Source organism: Aegilops tauschii, chromosome 2 (assembly GCF_002575655.3).
Source record: "Aegilops tauschii subsp. strangulata cultivar AL8/78 chromosome 2, Aet v6.0, whole genome shotgun sequence".
Lineage (NCBI taxonomy): Eukaryota > Viridiplantae > Streptophyta > Magnoliopsida > Poales > Poaceae > Aegilops > Aegilops tauschii.
Window position 1 is genome coordinate 374,945,969 of NC_053036.3, and position 8,226 is coordinate 374,954,194.

Sequence of the window (8,226 nt, forward strand, 5' to 3'; positions counted from 1 at the left end):
GAAGAGCATGCCAAGTTGATGCGATGGCACAGTGAGGATCTGCTTGATAAAGGGATCGAACCAGAGACAATGAACTGGCCAGACCGTTGCCGGACTTGGTTCTTCGGGGCTGGCGGAACCTTGGACCCTGTATCAGGGAGGTGTCGTTGGACGGACGAGCAACTTGCAATACCCGTTAAGAAGCTTAAGCACTATATCGATGCAGCGCAGCAAGGGACGTTCGTTCCAGACAGAGAGAACGACGAGCTCACAATGGCCCTCGGGAATCCTGAGCACCCTGGACGGACACGAGGCACGCCAGGCTCCGTTCCGTGGAAGGCTGGTTTTTCGGACGCGGGCGGTTACAAAACCCAGGAGAGGAGGAAAAAAGTGGAGCAGATCCAAATTCAGCGTCTGCACGAAAGGGTTCAAGTGCTAGAGGAACGAGACGGCAATAGAGATGCCGAAACTGCCCCCGAAGCTACACCGCCATCTCAGCGTAGAAGCAGCGTGGCTTCCACCGAGCTGCCTCAGCTGGAGCATGCGGCTACTCCTAGCTACCCCGTGGATGCTATCACGGAGTCTCAACATTGCCACCTTATGGCGGAATGGCAGAACTTGAAAGTCAAGGCGGTTGTTGGCTCTGTTTTACCTACTGAACCCGGCGCAACCTACCACTGCCGGCAGATTCCAGAAGGATATGCTAGGGTGATGGTGGATGAAATAACGGAGGGATTTGAGGACCTCCAGCTTGACCACCCTACCGGTGAAGGGGAGACTCGGCTGGGTTTAGCTCTGAAGACTCCATGCCTATGGCGGAAGGAGCTCATCAAGCTTCCGAACTGGACGGCTCCGGCGAGTAAGGGCACTCCGCCTCCTCCTCCGCCTCCTCCCCCGCCTCCTCCTCCGGCGAGTGATCAGGGCACTCAGCCTCCTTCTCCGGCGCGTGGCGGCACTCCGCCTCCTTCTCCGCCAGCGCCGGCGCGCCAGAGCAGCCAGCCTCCTCCTTCTCCGCCTCGTCAGCAAGGGCGGAAGAGACCCGCCGCCGCTGCGGCTGCTCCGGCGCGTCGTAATCCTTCTCCTCCGCCTCGTAAGCAAGGAAATAAGACAGCCGCAGCCGCTCCGTCTACTCTGCCGGCGTCTAGCAGTACAGCTGCCAGAGGCGGGAGGCAATATAGATTCGGTCCTTCTCTGAAGACTCCAAAGAAGTTACCATATGAGAGGACCGAGGAGGAGAACGCGAAGATCGTGCGAGCCGAAGTGAAGAACTTCTTTGAAGGGGTCAAAGCAAAGAAACATCCACCTCCGGAGGAGAAGGTAGATCTGGTGAAAGCAAAGCGCACTCTGGCTGCCTTGACAAAACCACCAAAGTCTCCGCCAAGAGGCAACTATGAGCGCGTTCTTGCAAAGGCATATGCCGAAGCGGAGCGGTCGGGAAGTACTGTCAGTGATAAAAGGATGAAAGAACGACGAGCTGGGAAAAAAATTGCCCAGCTCGGCGAACAAGAGAACCAATCGTGCCCCCCGCTCAAGGTGTCAAAAGACATCGTCGCTAATGATCCGGGTATGGTGCCCGGTTATACCGATCTTGGAGATTACCTGCCCGACGATGTACATTATGAAATCATGGAGGTGGACGAACACAAATACCATTACGGGAAGCCTCTCGTCAAAGATGTCAGATCTCTAAGCACGATGATGCGAAGACTACATGATTGGTACATGAAAACCTGCAGAGAGTCTGATGGGATGAGTACTTTGACGCTGAGAGTTAAACCGGAGCATGACCTCGTTGGAATTGAACTGCTGAATATTCCATTTGAGGATTTCTTCCAGTTTTACAATCTAAAGTCCCTCGATAAAACAACGATCACTTGCTACTGTCTGTAAGTAGTACTACTTCTGTCATTAAGTCTCTATATAGGTCAGCTCTTTCATTGCATGTATTTATACTTATCCTCACTATATTATGCAGATTGAAGATCGCCGAATTGAAGAAAAGACAAATCAGTGATATTGGGTTCATTAACACAAATCTCATAGATGATTATCAGGTTAAATTTCATGCCAAAGATACCGAGGCCAACTTGCTACGATCGTTGGTAATAAATCAAAACAAAGATATAATACTCTTTCCTTACAACTTCAAGTAAGTGTTACTGTCTTCTGCATATTCGGTTTCCCTTATTAGTCCAGGTTATGGTAATGTAATTGATGACTTATGCATGCATGCGCAGCTTCCACTATATTCTCCTAGAGATTAAGCTTGAGCCGGGAGTAGTAACCGTCTTAGACTCAAGACGAAAAGATCCCCAGGACTATGCGAACATGACTCAAATGCTCCAGAAGTAAGTTAAATCGATCATTATCCACCATATCAGCAACTTTGTTCATTTCCTGATATCAAGTAATTGTTTTCTTTGTCTGGCAGGGTTTGGAGAAAATTCACCTCAAAAGCCCCGGGACTGCCGAACCAGCTGCAATTTAGACACCCGAAAGTAAGTACTATAGTAGCATGTTCCGCGCATCTCCTAGTGATTCAAGCGCTAGTTAGATCAATACCATTTAGCATGCTTGCTTATCAGTTTGATTGACCTCTATTTCTTGTAAAGTGGTTGTGGCAGCAACCCGGGAATAATTATTGTGGATACTACATTTGCGAGTCCATCCGCTACCATACCTGTGAGCGGGGCTACACTGAAGAACAATATGAAGTGCGTAAGCAATAATATTCATAATTTTATTTTATTACCATCATTTGTGTTGAGTTTCATTTATTCATATATATATGTATTGACCCCCTTCTTCAAATTAGATTTTTCGGAAGCGGGATCAACTCCTAGCACCAGATCGTATGCGAGGAATTCAAGAGGAATTGGCGGCATTCTTCCTTGACCACGTGATCGCTGAAAACGGAGAATACTATGTGGACCCTGTGTTCCTACAATATAATTAGGAGATTGTATTGTAAAAGATAATTATTGTATATATGTAGCCGGTAGTGTCGGATAGATATACGAGAACTTGTTGTTCGACCAATATCTCGGAGAAGGAGAGGTGGTCGATATCACTTCTCTCTGTATGCATATATATATGTTCATGACGATCTTCTGTTTCCTTCATTTGATTACTAGCTAGCGTGTCTACTCCTCTCCATACGTATATAGTACGTAGCGTCGACAAAGCACGGAGATAAGAGAGGACACTTCTCTCTATTAATTAGCTAGCTAACACAATATATGAAACACCTAAATTAACCCCCCAAAACCCCTAAACCACCCCCTTAAAAAAACAAAAACCTCAGCTCCTGCCAGGTGCGGACGCGTGGATGCCTATTGGTCCCGGTTGGTGGCACCAACCGGGACCAAAGGCCCTCCTGCCTGGGCTCCCCGCACCGGCCACGTGGACGGCCTTTAGTCCCGGTTCGTGTAAGAACCGGGACTAAAGGGCTAGGGCATTAGTAACGACCCTTTAGTCCCGGTTCCAGAACCGGGACTAAAGGCCCTTATGAACCGTGGTAAAAGCCACTTTTCCTACTAGTGAAGAGACGCTGTCGGCCCGAGCCTACGCCCGGCCGATTTACCATTGTACCCCTGGGGGTAGGCCTATATAAACCCCCCAGGGCACCCATGCAAAGGGTTCAGACTTTTAGACTACACAACCACACATAGAGAGAGGAGAGAGCTAGCCTTGCCCTTCCTCCTCTAGAAAACAACTCAAGGAGAAACTTGTAGCTACTTGTTGAGGTAGTGATCATGCGGAGACCCCGCAGAGCAGGACTAAGGGTGTTATCTCCTAGGAGAGCCCCAAACCTAGGTAAAGTTCGCCGGCGTACGTGTCTACACCTCATCCCGCTTCCTTGCACCGATGACGTTTTACTATGCCCCACCATGATAAGCCACCTGTTGGCATATGTCACACCAAAACCCCGACAGGAAGGAAATGCATGGTAACCAAAAATTGTAGGAAACCTGTAACCACACAATTTTTTAAATACCATTAGCGAAAGCTTTCAGGGTTTGATTAGTCAGACAGTGGGGGAGCACTTTATGAGCTTTGTAGATTGAATCCACCGCAAGATGTATAAACCTTATTAGTTAAGCAACTAAACTCTCTTACCTTTAAGATTATATGTGCCATCATTTATGACAAAGCTTCATCCAAGCTGAAAGCAAAATTTCCCAAACTACATGGGCACCGCCATCACAATACCTTCGAGAAATTCCAAGTTTTCCCACATTCCAATTTTTTCGTTATCTTTTATTTTGTTAGATGAGCAAGATTCCTGTCATCCCATGGAAGGCATTCAACAACTATGTGAGCCAAATAAAATGTTACGTAAAAAACACTATTTTGGAATGTAAAAAATTTAAATTGAGATGCTCACTAACATCATTTTTTAAAGAGGGAATTCTACTTTTTTTTTACCAAATTAGTGCAATGAAAAGAATTAATGTAACACTGGATGACTTAAAGAGGAACGTAACCATCCTGGTTTTACATGCCAACTTCTAGTATAGTTGCTGCACAGCAAATCAGAAAGTGGATTGGTTGCTGTACTAATTCCAACAGATGAAGAGAGAAATTAAAAATAATAATGAATGCACAAAATAAATAAGAGAAGGGCGCTTATAGGCGCCGGCGCACCGGCCGAAAGTTTCGGCCGGCCTGCCCGTAGCCGTTTGATCTGTATGTACAGCCGTCAGATTTGTCCTCACAAATCAAAAAAAAAGTCAGATTTGTCCCTATCCTCCTCATCGTTAACCTCTGCACAGGAAAAACGAGAGGAAAAGGAGCGCCGCCCCCGCACGCGCTGACCGCCTCGCCTCCGTCTTTCCTCACCGCCGGTCGCCGCCTACACTTCTCGCCGGCTCCATGCATGTAGCCGCGTCCACCCGCGGTGGCATCTCCGGTGAAGATGGCAGCAACTCGCCGGCGAGCTCCATGGTTGCAGCACCCTGATGCGCCGTCGCCACCCCCTCACCGTCGAAGCTCGCTGCCCGGGGTTGCGTCAGCAACAGCCAAGATCCAACGCCATTCATGGATGTATCAGAAAAAAAACGCCGGTCGTAGCAAAAGAGAACGATAGTTGCAGCAAATTCATCGCTGCCGCCGTCGCGGGTCGCACCTCCGCCATGATGGATGTAGCAAAATCCCTCACCGATAGTAGCAAATTCAATAGACTGTTGCAGCAAAAAAATCTTGTCGCCGTCGATGCTCGCCTGATGCTCGCAGTCAACACTCGCAACAAAAACAACCTATGGTGGTAGGAAGAAAAGACTACGGTGGTAGCAAAAAATGCTTGCCGGCAAGGCTCGCCGCCGATGCTCACCATCGACGCTTGCAACAAAATTACCCCGAGGTAGCTCCGCGTCACCACCCGTTGGATCTTTTGAAAAATGCTGGTTCCAGCAAAAGCAAACTATGGTGGAAGCAAAGATGAATCCAGCAAAAATATTCTCAGAAGAACAAATCTAAAAAAGGTCGATTGTAGCAAAAAGAAAAGCCAGTTCCAGCAAAACAAATCACTGGTTCCAGCAAAACATCTCGGCAGCAAAAACGCTACCACTCGATTGTAGCAACAAAAAAAGGCAGCTCCAGCAAAAATTAATGATGGTTCCAGCATTAATAAAAATCATCATAAAAAATATGTGTCGATTGTAGCAAAAAAAGAACTACTTCCAGCAAAAATCACCGCCGGATGCAGCTCCTCGTCGCCGCGATTGCAGCTCCACCAACCCGGGGCTTGCAAGTCCGGTCGCCGCCGGTAGCATCAAGTGGTGGAAAAGCTCGGCCTCCCAGTTGCATCGCCTGCTCGTCTCCGCATTGGTGATTTCTCTGGTGTTTTGATTTGGGTGCTAGCTGTTGGCAAGAACTGAAGGTAGGGGATGAGGAAAGGAAGTGAATGAGTGGAGGAGAGCTTCCGTACGGGATAAGGATAGAAAGGATGAGCAAGCGGTGGTGGGCCAGATGGGCTACGCTTGATCAAAAAGAATCGCGCGTCTCGCACGCAACCGGCCGAGCGTTCCGCCGGCGCGCCGTATGGAAACGATTCCCATAAGAGAAACGCATAGATGTTAGTAAACCTAATTATACAACTGATTCTTGAATTTCTTTGCATGTGGTTTCCCCTCAGATTTAAATGCACAAGAAACTTGAGCATCAACACCTGTGATGGAATTGAAGTATTTTCCAAGTTCAAACCTTTCATTGTTAAAGCAAACAAAAAAAATCATATTCTTTTCTTTCTGCTCAATTATGTAAAAGATAAAGGACCAATTAAAAAAGTATCACCAACATAAATTTTACACTTCAAAAAACGATCAAACTATACATAAAAGAAATAAGAGAAATTTGAGTTTATTTGGAATATCTTGAACAAGTAGAAAAAATGATTAAATAGATACAATGCAACTCACATGATTCAATCAAGTGTATCAGTGATAATTGTAAGGGCCTTCTATCATGTCAAAGCTCTCACGTAAAGGAGATATTCTAAGACCTAACAAGCTGCATGAGAGCGTCTACACCCATTTCTTTTGGGATTCTCGTGTTTTGCTCGTCTGAAGCATGGCATTCCCCTGTAGCCTAGGCATATGGCGTAAGGGGAAAGGAGAACTGTACCTGTAGGCAAGCAGGGACTACCAACGTGGAGCAAGTGCAGCAGGGCGGCGGCCATCTTAAGCTGTACCTGTAGGCAAGGGACGGCCAGCGTGGAGTAAGTGCAGCAGGGCAACGCACATTTGTGGATGACGACCTACTTGACAAGCAGGAAGAGATTGAGATCGGGGCAGGAGGACCAGATCGGTGAAGTCAATGCCTAGCCTAGGTTTTCCCCCGAGAGGTGGCCGCTGCCACCACATAGTTGCCCTTGCGGAGTTCAACCAGCGCACCACAACAGCCGTTCCAAACCCCTCTCCTCCCCCGCATAGGCTGCCTACATCGCCTCGCCCCGAATCGATCGGTGAAGCACGCACGGCTTTGCATCGCTTCGCATCAGGCGATCACTCGCACACGAGGGATTGGAATGAGACTGAGTTGGTCCGTGACGGAGGATGCACAGAAGTAGGAGAGAAACACAGACCTGTTGAGGATGAATGGAGGAAGTGATGCCGGCCGCCTCCTTCGCCATGATCTCTTTTTTTCGTGCGAGATTTGGAGGCTCGGTTAGAAGGGCAGCGATCTGAGAGGCTCCACTCCGCATGATGATGCTTGGCGATCCGTTTGGCCCGCCGTTGGCATTTTCATCACCTCTCTCTCTCTCCGCGGATACGATCAAAGCGGCGGCGCACCTGGAGGGATCGGGTGGAGTGGAGGGTGCGGGGAGGGGAGGGAAAGGGGGTGGGGTTACGAAGGCACGGAGAAGAATCCAGGCCGTTTGTTCTACATCCGACGTTAGCGCATGCCAGTAAACGAGATTCTTCCGATTCGGCCGTGGGAATAGCGGCCCAGGACATCCGGCCCAGCACCAGCCCACACGGGAAGAAAACGTGCCTTGGACGGCCAGGGACAGCCAGAAGCGCGATCCGACGGTCTAAATCAGTGGGGGCGTGAGAGGGCTCGGAAAGGATTCAGTTTTACTGTCTTTAATTAATATTACCTCCGTCCTTGTCTTAGATTTAAATGCACGACAACTAATTCGGGACGAAGGAAGTATTTCACAACAAGTTGAGTAGTAAAGTACGGCTAAATGTAGTGCCACTACGCCACTCTAATGCATTGGTTGCAGAAAACATCAGCTAAAATCATGATATTTCGGGAACCGGCTCCTCTACCGTGCCCGCTAGGCACGGCAGAGTACCGTGCCTTCTAAGCTCCTAGCGTACGTATTGATATGGGCCAGAAAGGCCGGACTCCTCGTGAAAGTCTATCTAACCAGCCCAGCTGTTCACTGATGCATCACGCGCCAGCATGTGTCAACTAATTAACTCTTTCCCTTCCTCAATTTTTTTTAACTGTTTCCCAAACCCAGAAAAACACTAATTAACTCTTTTGCAAACCCAAAAATAGCCATTTCCCCTATAAAAAACTAATTTACTATTATTGTCTCAAAAAACTAATTACCTATTATTAATATACATGAGCAACATTCTAAAATTAAAATGAACTCATATTTGAAAATTGGTTTTGCTTAATCTGAATCATATTTTACGCAGAACAATTTTTGTATTTTTCTTTTTTCACTTGTTATCGTTTTATCGGTTTTATTGGTATGTTATTTTGTTTTTGTGTTTTTTTAACCCTAAA

The 8,226-nt window shown here is 47.6% G+C and overlaps 1 long non-coding RNA gene across 1 annotated transcript; it reads right to left on the reverse strand.

Annotated features, from left to right (window-relative positions):
- Nucleotides 1-4,429: 4,429 nt before the first annotated feature.
- On the reverse strand, nt 4,430-7,284 carry LOC109759151 (uncharacterized). Its single transcript, XR_006670165.2, has 2 exons — nt 7,064-7,284; nt 4,430-6,670 (listed from the first exon to the last, which is right to left on the reverse strand). It is a non-coding gene; the product is annotated as an uncharacterized lncRNA (long non-coding RNA).
- Between the last annotated feature and the right edge of the window lie 942 nt (nt 7,285-8,226).